Genomic DNA, 15,977 nt, shown 5'->3' with positions numbered 1-15,977 from the left:
ATTCATTTAGTCCACTTGGGCTCACATAGTTCATTCTAAAAATCCACTTGCTCTCCTCTTTCAAAAGCATAGAGTCCACATCCCCACCTCTAATTCCTGTGATGAGGTGACAAATAGCCGAACCTGATAGTTCTTTAAGGTTGAGATTATGACAATATTTGAAATGTCTAGCGACTGATGTAGGTTGAAACAGTCATAATTTTTTATACTTCCAATGTGTTCCCTTATTCTCGTTTTCAGTTCTCTCTTAGTTTTTCCCACGTAGTGTAAGTTACACGAACATCTTAAGACGTATATCACTCCCTTGGTAGCGCAGGTGATATGTTGCTGGATTTTATGATATTCTCCCATTCCATTCTTAAAGCCCTGCTTTTTTTCGAGAATTTTACAGGCTGTACATAGGCCACATGGGTAGAACCCTGGGTATTTGTGTTGTTTCTTTTTTATGCAATCCCTAGAAAAATGACTTTTGACAATGTGTTGTTCTATAGTGTTGATTTTCCTATAACCTGACGAGATTGTTGTGACCAGATGTTGTTTGAGATCTTCGTCCAGTAGTAAAATCTGCCAATGTTTTTCCATGATGTTGTTCATTTCTTGCCACTTTTCATGCAGTGTGGTAATGAACCTCACTGTATTTTCACTTTTTCTTTTGTGACCAGCAGTGTGTCCCTATCTGTCCGAAGAGCAGTATTGTATGCCTGTTTTATCTGATGTCCAGAGTAATGTCTATCCTTGAGTCGTTTTTTCAGGTCTATTGCTCCCTTCTTAAAATTTTCAAAAGTGGAGCAATTTCTCCTTAATCTGAGGAATTCTCCTTTAGGGATTCCTCTAATGGTTCTCTTGAGGTGAGCACTGTTCGCATCTAGCAGACTGTTAGTAGCTGTCTCTTTTCTATACAGGTTCGTTATAATATCATGATTGTGATCAATACCAATTTTAATATCTAGGAATGTTACTTCATGCTTACTATAATTTAGAGTCAGTTTTAGGTTCAATTCATTGGTATTAAGTTTCTCAAAGAAGGTATGTAGTTCGTCCTCCGAGCCCCTGCAGATGAACACGACATCGTCAATATATCTTCGCTATATCGAGATCTTATCTACATACATCTGGAAAGGTTCGCCAAAAACAAACTCTTCCTCCCACCACCCAAGGAACAGATTGGCAAAAGTAGGTGCACAAGTTGTTCCCATCGCCGTTCCTTGGGTTTGTAGGAAGAAGCGAGAATCGAACACGAAGTAATTCCTACTTAGTATAAATTTCAATATCTTATTGGCAAAGGTCCTCCTATTAGGATTATAATCATGTTCACGGCCTAAAAAGAAATCCACAGCTTTGCAGCCCAGGTCATGTCTGATGTTCGTATAGAGGCTCTCCACATCCAGGGTTACAAGGATTTCTCCCTCCTCCAAGTTAGCATTCTTAAACTCTTGGAGTATTTGCATTGTATCCCTGGTGTAGGAAGGTAATTTGTATACAAAATTTCGTAATTCCAAATCAAGCCATTGACTGCACCTCTCAGTTAGACATCCTAGGCCAGACACTATCGGTCTGCCAGGTGGCTGATCCACATTTTTATGTATTTTTGGTAGCATATAGAAAGTCGCCACCTTAGGATGCCCAACTGAGAGATACTTGGCCTCACTTTCAGAAATAGCCCTTTCTTCTACACCTGAGTTGATGAGTCTCTCATATTCTTGTTGAAATTGGAGGGTGGGATCCCCCCATAGAGGTTTGTAGCAATCTTTATTATTAAGCTGTTTTTTAGCTTCCCTGATGTAAAGATCCTTGGGCCAGATAACCACATTCCCACCCTTGTCCGATTGTTTGAATACCACATCGGTCCAGGTTTTGAATTCTTCAAGAGTTTATATTCTTCATTCGTAATGTTATTATGTCGTGGCATTTCACTCAATTGGTGAAGATCTTTTGTGACCAATTCCACGAAAATTTTCACTTGTGGGCATAGGTCCAAAGAGGGCATTTTTTTGGATTTTAATTTTAATCTCGGATTTAGGGCACTTGTTTCTTCTAATTCTGTTGTTGCAATTTCCAAATCACTTTCCTCATCCGTAATAGCACCTTCTTTCGCTAATTCTTCCAAATTTGTCTATGTTGCACTTTCTTGTGCAGTAAGGCTCCTTTGGAGAGGATCCATTTCCCTATCTCTTTGACTAAAAATTTTTTTTTGTATATTAATTTACGCCCGAACAAATGTAGGTCTTTGATTACCTCAAACTTGTTCAGCCTAGGTGTTATACAGAAATTGTAGCCTCTTTTTAAGATATTTGTTTGTGCGTTCGTGAGCACATGTTGTGAAAGATTGATTATTTGCAGTGTGTTATTTTCACACGCCAATCTATTTATCTTCTCCTACTGCCTCTGGGGGGACCTCCTCTTTCTCGCTGTTGTCCCCTGTAACCCCAGCGTAATCTGTCCCGTAAAAAAGTGGATTGTTCTTGTTGTGTCTCTGGATTAAACTGACCTCTTGAGGTGCTGCTTTTTATTCTTTCAGATTCCCCCTCTATTTCTGAGGAATCAGAGACTTCAGATTCACTATTTTCTTGTTTATATCGAGAAAATCCTGGTTTGGTACTCTTTTTGTTATAATTTTCATCTGCAGGCCTCTGCGATCTATTCCCCCAGATATATACTGAATTGGATTTATAGTCTCGCTGGTCTCGCAGGAATTTCCTCCTCTTTTTTTCTTTTATTCTAGCTTCAATTTTATCAATCTGGACCAGAACTTTGTCAAATTTATCCTCAAATTCTTTATTATGCTTATGTGTTTCAAGTGCTTCTATTGTTTTGTTTAACTGGGGTTCTATTTTGTCTAGCAGGATAGTTTCATCTTCCATCAGTGTTCTAGAACATGTTGTCAGAGCTTCCTCCCACCTAGTTTTTAGTTCTGGTTTGCTCAATTCGTAGCTTGGGAATAAAGGAATTCTCAAACCTCTGGTAATAAGACTCAAAGACAGATACTGCTCTAATGTGGATTTTGTCCACCAAGCTTGAGTCTGTTGTAACGTCAAGTCCTTGAATTGTTTTAATAATAATGAAACATCTATATTAGGGTTATCCACCTCATTTGTTAGTACATCCTCTGCTGAAAATAAGTTTTGTACTGATGACAATTGTTTGTTTTGTCGTTCTTTCATTTTATCCACTATATTGTAAGTAGCCATGGATTCACATATGTCACCCAAAAGGGAGGATCAAGAAGTATCCAAGCAGGACACAGGTAGTTCAGAAATTGGTAGAGTAGAACCTCCAATTTTATTAATAATAATATTGTTCAATTTTTCATTATCCCTCCATGCTCTGGTGTACACCACCTATTGAATCATAGAAATTGTAGGTATGGGGAGAGAGGGAAAATAGAGCATGGTGGGTTAAATGTCGCCTTCAATTATTGTATTGATACCGACTAGTGTAATAGGTGAAGGATTGTACTGTGCAATGTCCCCTTTTATTGCCACAATTTATAGTATTTTTATATACAAAGTGTAATCACAACTTTAATGGAATTCCACTGAGTAGGGAGCCTATTGTTGGCTTTACTCATTCAGTGGAACTATGAGAGGTAGTGCTGCAAGGGTTTGTATTATAACTGTAAACTCCCCTGCATGTGCAAACCGCAAGAGATTGTAATCAGTCTCTGTGAACAGCTGCCTGGTCACTGGGTGCGTTTTATTTTGTATATTCTCAGCGTTGCCGCTCCAATCTTTGGTTGAGCAGCAGCGCAAAAGAATTACAGTTTGTCTCAGTGAACAGCTGGTTGATCATCGAGTGTGTTTTGTTTATTGTATTACCAGCGTTGCCGCTCCGATCTTTAATTGAGCAGCAGCGCGGATAGCGGCGCGGACAGATAGTGATCTATCTCAGTAAGCAGCTGACTGATCATCAAGTGCGTTTTCTTTTATGTATTCTCAGCGTCGCCGCTCCAAACCTCGATTGAGCGGCAGTGCAGAGACTGCGTTTAGGCAGAATGTATTCTCAGCGTTGCCGCTCCGATCACTAAATGAGCAGCAGTGCAGAGACTGCATTTGGGCAGACAAACAGACTGCCTGTTGGTAGTCAATACTACTGACTCGTGGGGTTTTAAAGATTGCTGGCTTGTTCGGCCTGCAATATTTTGGAGTATCAGCTGTTAGTGCCGCGACGTCATCAGCACTCAAAAGCTCCGTAGCGTGTAGTGATATTGCCACTGCGTTCGTTCGTTCCCACTGTGTCAGGAGCGAGCCTCAAATGCGGTAGGATTAGTAATTCATTTTCATTGAAATAATCTTGCCCTCTGTAATCTTTCCCTACTAACAGAGTCGGTATAGTCCCGACGTACGTTTCACTGAGCTAAGTCAGCTTCTTCCGGGGGTGGGAGCATTTTGTTTCTGGTGCTTTTTATAGGCCAGATTTGATTGACATTGGTTCTAGCCAATCAACACAAGGGTGAACTGTTTCATGGCTTTGCGAATGCAGGGATTAAAAAAAAAACACAAAACAAAAATGACCAAACTAGGCCTCGTCCTTAATGACCAGGCCTATTTTGGCCTTAATGACCAAGCATTCTTTTTTATTTTTCTCATCTTCACATTCCAAGAGCTATAATTATAATGGGAATGAGAGCTTGTTTTTGGTGCATATACTATATTGATTAACTTTTATTAACTTTTTTAGGGGGAGGGAATTGAAAAAAAATGCTATTCCTGCATTGTTTTTCGCCTTTTAAATTTACGCCGTTCACTATGCGGCACAAATAACATGTTACCTTTATTCTATAGGTCAGTACGATTACGACGATACCACACATGTATAGGTTTTTTATGTTTTACTACGTTTGCACAAGAAAGCTTTAACCCCTTCAGGACTGAGCCTGTTTGGGCCTTCAGGACGAAGCCGATTTTTCAAATCTGACATGTGTCACTTTATGTGGTAATAACTCTGGAATGCTTTTACCTATTCAAGTGATTCTGAGATTGTGTTCTCATGACATATTGTACTTTATGTTAGTGAAAAAATTTGGTCGATAAATTCAATATTTATTCGTGAAAAACACCAAGATTTAGAGAAAATTTGCAAAAATCTGCATTTTTCTAAATGTAAATGTATCTACTTGTAAAACAGATAGTAATACCACACAACATACTTACTAGTTTATATTTCCCATAGGTCTACTTTATGTTTGCGTCATTTTTTGAACGTCCTTTTATTTTTCTAGGACGTTACAAGGCTTAGAACTTTAGCAGCAATTTCTCATATTTTCAAGAAAATTTCAAAAGGCCATTTTTTCAGGGACCAGTTCAGTTCTGAGGTGGCTTTGAGGGCCTTATATATTAGAAAGTCCCCATAAATCACCCCATTTTGAAAACTGCACTCCTCAAGGTATTCAAGACAGCATTCAGAAAGTGTTTTAACCCTTTAGGCGTTTTACAGGAATTAAAGCAATGTAGAGATGAAATTTACCAATTTCATTTTTTGCCAATTTTTTTTCAGTACCACAGAAGGTTTTACCCAAGAGACGCAACTCAATACTTATTGCCCAGATTCTGCAGTTTTTAGAAATATCCCACATGTGGCCCTAGCGTGCTAATGGACTGAAACACCGGCCTCAGAAGCAAAGGAGCACCTAGAGGATTTTGGGGGCCCCATTTTTTTAGAATATATTTTCGGCACCATGTCAGGTTTGAATAGGTGTTGCCAAAACAGTAAAGACCCCCCAAAAGTGACCCCATTTAGGAAACTACACCCCTCAAGGAATTTATCTAGGGGTATAGTTATCATTTTGAACCCACAGTTTTTTTGCTAAATTTATTTGAATTAGTATGTGAAGATGAAAATCTACTTTTTTTCTGAAAAAAACATAGAAACGTTTCATTTTTACAAGGAATAAAGTATGAAAAACACCCCAACATATGTTAAGAAATCTTCCGATTATAGCAATACCCCATATGTGGTAATACACTGCTGTTTGGACCCACAGCAGGGCTCAGAAGGGAAGGAGCGCCATTTGGATTTTGGATTTCTGATTTTCCTGGAATATTTTTCAGTGCCATGTCGCGTTTGCAATGCACTAGAGGAACCAAAATAGTGGAAACCCCCCAAAAGTGACCCCATTTTGGAAACTACACCCCTCAAGGAATATTTTTTAGGGGTAAAGTTTGCATTTTGACCAAACAGTTGTTTCGCTGAATTCATTGGAATTAGTCTGTAAAGGTAAAAATCTACTTTTTTGCTGAAAAAACATAGCCATTTTTAATTTTTACAAGGAATAAAGGAGAAAAAGCACCCCAACATTTGTAAAACTATTTCTCCCGATTACGTAAATATGCCATATGTGGTAATAAACTGCTGTTTGGACCCACACCGGGGCTTAGAAGGGAAGGAGCACTAAAAAAAGTTTTTTTTTCAAATCAGACATATTTCCCTTTATGTGGTAATAACGTCGGAATGCTTAAACCTATCCAAGCGATTCTGAGACTGTTTTCTCGTGACACATTGGCCTTCATGTTCGTGGTAAAATTTGGTCGATATATTCAGTGTTTATTGGTGAAAAACTGTACAATTTAGAGAAAATTTGGAAAAAATAGCATTTTTCAGAATTTAAATGCATCTGCTTGTAAAACAGACGGTTAGACCACCCAAAATAGTTACTAGTTCACATTTCCCATATGTCTACTTTAGATTGGCATCGTTTTTTGAACATTTTTTTATTTTTCTTGGACGTTGCAAGGCTTAGAACATAAACAGCAATTTCTCATATTTTTAAGAAAATTTCAAAAGCCTTTTTTTTTAAGGTACTTCTTCAGTTCTGAAGTGGCTTTGAGGGGCCTATGTATTAGAAACCCTGATAAAACACCCCATTTTAAAAATAGACCCCTCAAACTATTCAAAACAGCATTTAGAAAGTTTTTTAAGGCCCCATGCACACGACCGTGTTCGGTCCGTGATATACGGTCCGCATGTCGGCTGCATGTCCCGGACCGAACACAGTGCAGGGAGTCGGGCTCCTAGCATCACACTTATCTATGACGATAGGGGTCACTGCCTGTCCGCGGAACTACTGTCCCGTACTGTAATCATGTTTTAGTGTGTGACAGTAGTTACGTGGATAGGCAGTGACACCTAGCGTCATAGATAAGTATGATGCTAGGAGCCCGGCTCCCTGTACTTTGTACGGTCCGGGACAAGCGGCCGACATGCGGACCGTATATCACGGACCGAACACGGTCGTGTGCATGAGGCCTAACCCTTCAGGCATTTCACAAGAATTAAAGCAAAGTGGAGGTGAAATTTGCTAATTTCATTTTTCTTGCTGAATTTCAATTTTATTAAAAAATTTTTATGTAACACAGAAGGTTTTACCATAGAAATACTACTAAATATGTATTGTTCAGATTCTGCAGTTTTTAGAAATGTCACACATGTGGCTCTACTGCGCTTGTGGACTAAAACACAAGCCCCAGAAGCAAAGAAGCACCTAGTGCATTTTGAGGCCTCTTTTTTATTAGAATATATTTTAGGCAGCATGCCAGGTTTGAAGAGGTGCTGAGGTGCCAAAACAGTAGGAATCTTCCAATAGTGACCCCATTTTGGAAACTACACCCCTCAAGGAATTCATTTATGGCTGTTGTTATCATTTTGACCACACAGTTTTTTCACAGCCCCTATTTGAATTGGGCTGTAAAATTTAAAAAATGAAATTTTTTCCAATAAGATGTCATTTGTGATAAAAATTTCTTATTTTCACAGGGAACAAAATACCCCATTTTGTTGCCCAATTTGTCCTTAGTGTGGCAATACCCTATTTGTGGTGATAAACTGCCGTTTGGGCCCATGGGAGGCCTCAGAAGTTAAGTAGCGATGTGTGTTCTTTGGAGTGCAGATTTTGCTGGTTTGGTTTTCGGGTGTCATGTCGAATTTGCAAAGCCCCCGAGGGACCGAAACAGTTGACGCCCCACAAAAGTAATCCCATCTGGAAAACTACACCACTTAAGGAATCTATCTAGGGGTATAGTAAGCATTTAGACCCCACAAGTCTTTTGCAGAATTTATTAGAATTGGGCCGTGAAAATTAATATCAACATTATTTCCACTAAAATGTTGAATTTTTTCAATTTCACAAAGGATAAAGGAGAAAAAGCCGCCCAACATTTGTAGATCAATTTCTCCCGAGTACAGCAATACCCCACATGTCATCATAAATGCTTTTTCATTACAAAGTAATTAACCCTTTCCGGACTGATCCATGTTTTGCTTTTTCTTTTTAATTTGTCCCTCCCCGCTTTCCGAGAGCCATAACGTTTTTATTTTTCCGTCAATAGAGTGGTGTGAGGGCTTATTTTTTGTGGGACGAGCTGTAGTTTTTATTGGTACCATTTTTTGGTACTTACAACTTTTTTAGAACTTATTAAATTTTTTGAGAGCCAAGGTGACCAAAAAACAGCGATTTTGCAGTTTTAAGTTCTTTATTTTTTACGGCGTTCACCGTGTGAGTTAAATAATGATATATTGTAATAGTTTGGACTATTGCGGACGCAGCAATAATAATTTTGTTTATTTTTTGACATTACTTTAGAGAAAAATATGTGAAAAGGTTTTTTTTTGGGCTTTAAATATTTCTTACATTTTTTCCACTAATAATAACTATTTGCTTTTGTTTTTACACATTTTATTAGTCCCCATAGGAGACTTGAACCAGCGATCGTTAGATCACTGGTAGAATACACTGCAATACTAATGTATTGCAGTATATTGTCATTTTTACATGCTCCTGTAACAATCGCTGTTTCTGTCCGTTAGTCCCGTGTGTCAGCTGTAATACACATCTGACACACGCAGTGTAGGGCGCGGGCTCAGTGCGTGAGACGCTCCATACATCACGCCCCACACCACAACATGCTATTAAGTCATGGTGCGCTAAGGTTTCATGCGCAGCGGATGGTGCAAAGTGAAAATTACAATTTTCGACTGATGTGCCATTTTAGTGCACAATATGTTGTGCCCAGTTTGTGCCACAAAAAAAAAAAAATATTAACCGGGTTCTCTCGGGTATGGCGATGCCATATCGGTGGACGTAAACGGCTGTTTGGGCACGCTGTAGGGCTCAGAAGGGAGGGAGCGGCATTTGGCTTTTGGAGCGCAGATTTTGCTTGGTAGTAGCTCTGGCATTTTGCTGGTATTTCAGTTTATAATGTGGGGGCATATGTAGGCTGGGCAGAGTACATCAGGGGCATAATAAGAGGGTATAATAATGCAGTAAATAAATAATAATGCGCAGATATGTGGCCAGTGTGGCACTTATAAATGGCGCCTGATTTTATCCACTTTTGGACTACTGCACATTTTACATCGCCATATTCTGGGAGCCAGAACTTTTTTTATTTTTTCACCACCGGAGCCGTGTGAGGGCTTATTCTTTGCGGGACAATCTGTAGATTTCATTGGTACCATTTTGGGGTGCATGCGATTTTTTTTACCACTTTTTATTCCATTTTTCAGCAAACAAGGTAACCAAAAACAATCAATTATGACAATGTTTTTTATTTATTTTTTACGGCGTTCACCCTGGGCTATAAATGACCATTATATTTTATTCTGCGGGTCGATACGATTACGGCGATACCATATGTATATTGTTATTTTTACATTTTACAACGTTTGCGCAATAAAATAACTTATTTATAAAATAAACAATTTTTTGTGTCACCATATTCTGAGAGCCATAGTAGCTGTGGCTCCAAACATCATACTCTCCCCGCTCCAGTAAGTGCCGGCACATCATGGGTTGGGAAGGGGTTAAGCAAGAAGCGTTCAGCGGGCAGGGCACTGCCGGGTCCCTTGACTGCCGACTATAAGATGCAGGGACTTTTTAGCAAGATTTATTCTTAGTAAAAACCACGTCTTATAGTTAGAAAAATACGGTAAATGCCGTGGTTGCTATTGACTGCGGCATTTAATGGGTTAAACGGCTGAGATTGAAGGTTCACACCTTCTGGGTACACACGAATGCCATCACGTACATGCACGTGGGAATGCACGAATAGGCTGAATTCCCCGATGTGGATGTACGTGAAAATGCGGGAAGGGGTTAAAGGGAGTCTGTCACCAGATGTCCGTATTGAACTACCAACAGGCTATTATAGATTAGGCTAACCTGATTCCGACGTGTATTATGTCTTTCCACAGAGTGCCTCCTTTGAATAGAAAAAGCTTTTATTACATTTATGCTAATGAGCATTTTCGAGTAACGAGGGCATCACTGCTTCTTCACAATACTCTCTCGTCATTCCCCATTTCTACCCTATCCCCCCCCCCCCCTGCATGCTTTGATTGACCAGGCAGTGTATTAGTTGAGTTCATGCGTGGCCCGGTGGTGTAGTGAATGCGCCCGTGTCGCTACATCCTAATCGGCGCATGCGCAGTAGTGGCAATTAGAGTGGTGGACTTAAAGGTTGAACTGCGCATGCGCCGTATCCTAATCGGTGCATGCGCAGTGTAATCTTCATGATGGCGCCATTTAATACAGCAACGGAGGTTGCGTACTAGAGCGTTGTACCGAGTCTTGAAGATGTATTACTTTCATTTAGTTTCTGAGCAATCCGAATTATCTGATGAAGGCCTAATGTGGCCAAAAACGTTCATACTTAAGTGGATTCCAAAATAACAAAAATAATTTTACCACTAAACCTGAGTGTCGAGTCCTTGAATTGATAATGTCCAATTATCAACACAGTAAGGCCTCATGCACACGAATGTGCTTTTGCGGCCGCAATTCCCCCGAAAATCCAGGGAGAATTGCGGCCACATTCATTCCTATGGGGCCATGCACACGACGGTGGTTTTCACAGTCCGTGCATGGCCCCGGGCTCATTGAAAATAATGGCCGCGGCCATGTGCAGAGCCCGCGATTTGAGGGCAGCTCGCGGCTGACACTCCGTGGCCGGCCGGCCAACCCGAAAATCACGGCCGTGCACATGGCTACGGTCGTGTGTATGAGGCCTAAGTCCCCAACTGTTCCCTAGATAGTGGGTGTCGTAGTTGGAGATATTTAAATGTTTCCATACTATTATTAAGTGCATATGAATCCTTAAGAAATTCAAAACTAACAATTTTATCCTTATCTATTTGTGATAGATTAGTAATACCGTTTCCAATTCAAAAAGAGGAACCGCTCAACTTCCTAACTTCTTTAAGGTATTTATTGCGCCAAACAGGGTAAAACCTTGAATGGCACAGAGGCGTGTTACTTATCACTATGACACTGTCTAATCAGCTACGGACAGTGTGAGAGCGGCTTGTGCTGTGTGATCTTTCTCGTAAGATCACACAGTCTTGTCATTCTGCAGAAGGCGCACGCACGCTCTCTGTTAAACGACAAGACTGTGTGATCTCGCGAGAGATATCACACAGCTCAAGGCGTTCTCACGTCCGTAGCAGATTGGACAGTGTCAAAGCCATAAGTAACATGCCCCCTTGCCATTTAGAAATAAAGAAACGCCCCACTGACAGTTCAGGGGGTTATTTACATATTGGGCACCAAATATAACGGCACCGATATCTAAATAACGGAGGCGGATAGAAAAAAAATGTAAAATGAAACAAGGTTTGTGCAGCACTGCCTATTACATGCTCCACTCAGCTGCACATGTATGGGCTGGTGAAAGGTTCTCTTTAACCCCTAGGCGCACGAAGACGCAACTGTACGTCCATGCGGCCAGTGTCTTAGCGCACAGGGACGTACACTTACTGAGTGGTTCCCGATGCACACTGTCGGCGACAGTGTGCACCGGGAACCGGGAGGCCAGCTGTCCCTGACAGCTGACACTTCACTGTATACGGATCAGCAGCTTATTTCCGCTGATATCGGCAATTAACCCCTTGATTGCGGTGATTGATTGCAATCACAGCATTCAGGGGTTTCTAGCTCATCGGCAGACCTCACGATAAATCGTGAGGTTTGCAGATGGCTAGCATGGCGATCGGAGGCCAAATAATGGCCTCCGTGTCTGCCATGTACGGAAGCCTATCAGGATCAGCCTCCTGATAGACTTTCTGTCAGTGACAGGACGTCACTGCCGTTCGCGATTCACACTGTCGATCCCCGCATGTACAGGGTTTGTAGCACATCAGTAGCCCCCGTGCAATTGTGGGGGCTGCTGATGCTTGTGATGGCACCCGGGGGCCAGACAACGGCCCCCGGCTCTGCCATGTGTCAGCCTATGAGGATCAGTCTCTGGCTGGTCCTCGTAGACTAACTGTCAGAGTGACTGTGACGTCACACTGACAGTTGGAATACGTAACACTACCTAGGTAGTGTAATGTATTCTAGCAGCGATCAGAGCTGCAGGTAAAAGAAGAAAGTGTAAAAAGTAAATAAAAGAAAAAAGTTAAAAATGTTTTACAAAAGTGTAAAAATAAAAGATATTTTTTTCCTATAATAAGTCTCTTATTATAGGAAAAAAATGAAACCGTTAAAAAACAGTACACATATTTGCTATCACCGCGTTCGTAACGACCCAATCTATAACACTATAATGTTGATTTTACCGCACGGTGAACGCCGCAAAAAATAAAAAATAAAAACAATGCCAGAATCACTATTTTTTGGTCACCACCCCTCCCAAAATACAGAATAAAAAGTGATCAAAAAGTCGCATGTACCCGAAAATAATACCAATAAAAACTACAACCCGTCCCGCAAAAAACAAGCTCTTACACCGCTTTTTTGACTGAAAAATAAAAAAGTTACGGCTCCCAGAATATGGTGACACAGAAAATAAATTATTTTATAAAGAAGTGATTTTATTGTGCAAACGCTGCAAAACATAAAAAAACCTATATACATATGGTATCGCCGTCATCGTACCGACCCGCAGAATAAAATACAATTGTCATTTATAGCGCATTATGAATGCCGTAAGAAATAAAGAATTTAAAACGCCAAAATCACTGTTTTTGGCCACCAAAGCTCTAAATAAAATGTAATAAAAAGTGATCAAAAATTTGCATCTACCAAAAAATGGTACCAATAAAAACTACAGCTCATCCTGCCAAAAATAAGCCCTCACACCGCTCAATTCATGGAAAAATAAAAAAGTTATGGCGTTTGGAAGGCGGGGAGTGAAAAACTAAAATGGAAAAGCAAAAAAGGATCAGTCCTGCAAAGGTTAATTAATTTCTATTAAAAAATAATAATTATTACCACATTTGGGGTATTGCCATACTCGGGAGAGATTGCGTTACAAATTTAGGGCAACTTTTTCTCCTTTATCCCTTGTGAAAATGAAAAAAATCAACATTTTAGTGGACAAAAATGTTTATATTCATTTTCACGGCCTAATTCTACTAAATTCTGCAAAAGACCTGTGTGGTGTAAATGCTTACTAAACCCCTAGAAATATTCCTTGAGGGGTCTAGTTTCCAAAATGGGGTCATTTTTGGGGGGTTTCCACTATTTTGTTCCCTCCAGGGGGTTGCAATCGCGACATGGCACTAAAAACCAATCCAGCAAAATCTGCGCTCCAAAATCCAAATGGCGCACCCTCCCTTCTGAGCGCTGCTGTGGGTCCAAACAGCAGTTTATTACCACATATGGGGTATTTCCGTAATCGGGAGAAGATGCTTTACAAATGTTGGGGTGAATTTTCTTCTTTATTCCTTGTAAATATTAAAAATGTCTATGTTATTTCAGAAAAAAAGTAGATTTTAATTTTCACAGACTAACTCCAATAAATATAGCAAAATACCTGTGGGGTTAAAGTGCTAATTGTACCCCTAGATAAATTCCTTGAGGGGTCTAGTTTCCAAAATGCAGTCACTTTTGGGGAGTTTCCACTGTTTTGGCACCACAAGACCTCTTCAAACTCGACATGCTGCCTAAAATATAATCTAAAAATAAGCAGGCCCCAAAATCCACTAGGTGCTCCTTTGCTTCTGAGGCCGGTGTTTCGGTCCATTACCGCACTAGGGCCACATGTGGGATAGTCCTAAAAACTGCAGGACCTGGGCAATAAATATTGAGTTGTATTTCTCTGGTAAAACCTTCTGTGTTACACAATTTTTTTTATTACAAATGAATTTTGGCAAAAAAAGGAGAAATTTGTAAATTTCCCCTCTACTTTGCTTTATTTCCTGTGAAACGCCTAAAAGGGTTAAAATACTTTCTGAATGCTGTTTTGAATACTTTGAGGGGTGCAGTTTTTAAAATGGGGTAATTTATTGGGGTATTATAATATATAAGGCCCTCAAAACCACTTCAGAACTGAACTGGCCCATGTAAAAATCGCCATTTGAAATTTTCTTGAAAATGTGAACAATTGCTGCTAAAGTTCTAAGCCTTGTAACTTCCTAGAAAAATAAAAGGATGTTCAAAAAAACGATGCAAATATAAAGTACAGATATGGGAAATGGTAACTAGTGACTATTTTGTGTGGTATTACTATCGGTTTTACAAGCAAATACATTTAAATTTAGAAAAATGCAAATTTTCTCTAAATTTTGGTATTTTTCACGAATAAATATTGAATTTATCGACCAAATTTTTCCACTGTCAAAGTACAATATGTCACGAGAAAACAATCTCAGAATCGCTTGGATAGGTAAAAGCATTCCGGAGTTATTACCACATAAAGAGACACGTCAGATTTGAAAAAATCAGCTGTGCCACAAGGCCAAAAGAGGCTGCATCCTAAAGGGGTTAAAAGAGTTGGAATGGATGATGCCTCCATCGCTGCAGCTGACCTCACAGATTGTGTCATCGAGTGCAAGCAGATAAGATTTGCCCCAGTTTATTGAGAAAAATGAATATTCAGCAAATTTATTTATAATCTCCATAATAATTGGATAAGTCACTTGTTCATTATCCAAACAGAGCAATATATCATCCGCATACAGGGAAATTTTGCTCTTACTATCACACGGGGCCCAGCTCCACCCTAAATCTGTTTGTAGTGTAACTATTCACTAAAATTTGAGCATTAGGATTAGAGTATAACAGATTGACCCAAGCTCTGAATATATATCGAAACCTAAAGGCTTTCAATTCCATCCAAAGAAATGTCCAGTTTGCGCAGTCAAATTTGTAGCATCAAGTGCTATTAAGACTTTTCCTTCTTTATCCTGAAGGCCAACTTGGAGGGTAGTGAAAGCCTTTCTAAGAATAAACATAGTCGAACCCTGTGGCATAAACCCCATTTGATCCATATCTACGGTTTGCGTTCAACACAGCATCATATATCAGAGGTACAGGGGACTTCTTACTGAAAATACAACAGGTGACTGTCCCTACAGGGGCTATTCTGGCATCTTTTGATGTTGTTAGCCTGTACACATCAATTGAACACCAGAGGGGTCTTGATACAGTTGACCAAAGTTTACAATACATTACCTTTTAAGACAAATGTAGGCTATTTCTACTCTCTCTCCTTAGCATTATTCTACATTTTAATTACTTTAACTTCCAAGATACATTTTACATTCAACAACAGGACACTGCCATAGGCTCTAATATAGAACCCACATATGCCAACATCTACATGGCTATGCTAAAAACAGAACATATCTATCCATCATCAAATTTTCAACAGGTTTTAAAATGGTGGAGATATATTGAAGACATTTTTCTTATCTGGATGGGCTCAAAGGAAGATTCATTTTAATTTCTGAATTTTCTCAATACTATTGACCCCAGTGTCAAATTCACATTGGTACATTCTTCCAAATCTGTGGTGTTTCTGGACACCAAGGTTTTCATATTGGAGAATCGCCTGATCCACAGATTTATTTGTCAAGGATACAGATGTCAATAACGTCCTCAGGTTTGACAGTAGACACCCAATAGGTATGAACCGTTGCTTACCCTATAGCCAGCTCCTCAGGGTTAAAAGAATTGTCGCTAACAAACCAACTGCAACATTGAGACTTAGATTGGTAGAAAATTTAGACAAAGGGGCTACCCCAAATCTACAACAGATGTCAAT

General features: G+C 39.7%; 1 protein-coding gene across 1 annotated transcript in view; it reads right to left on the bottom strand.

Moving 5' to 3' along the window:
- The window catches only part of B3GLCT (beta 3-glucosyltransferase), a 567,539-nt gene that overhangs the window by 190,787 nt on the left and 360,775 nt on the right, over window positions 1–15,977 (bottom strand). The window lies entirely within an intron of this gene.

This window comes from Rhinoderma darwinii, chromosome 2 (assembly GCF_050947455.1).
Source record: "Rhinoderma darwinii isolate aRhiDar2 chromosome 2, aRhiDar2.hap1, whole genome shotgun sequence".
Classification (NCBI taxonomy): domain Eukaryota; kingdom Metazoa; phylum Chordata; class Amphibia; order Anura; family Rhinodermatidae; genus Rhinoderma; species Rhinoderma darwinii.
The sequence above is the reverse complement of the archived record's forward strand: the minus strand, read 5'-3'. Positions and strand labels throughout refer to the sequence as shown.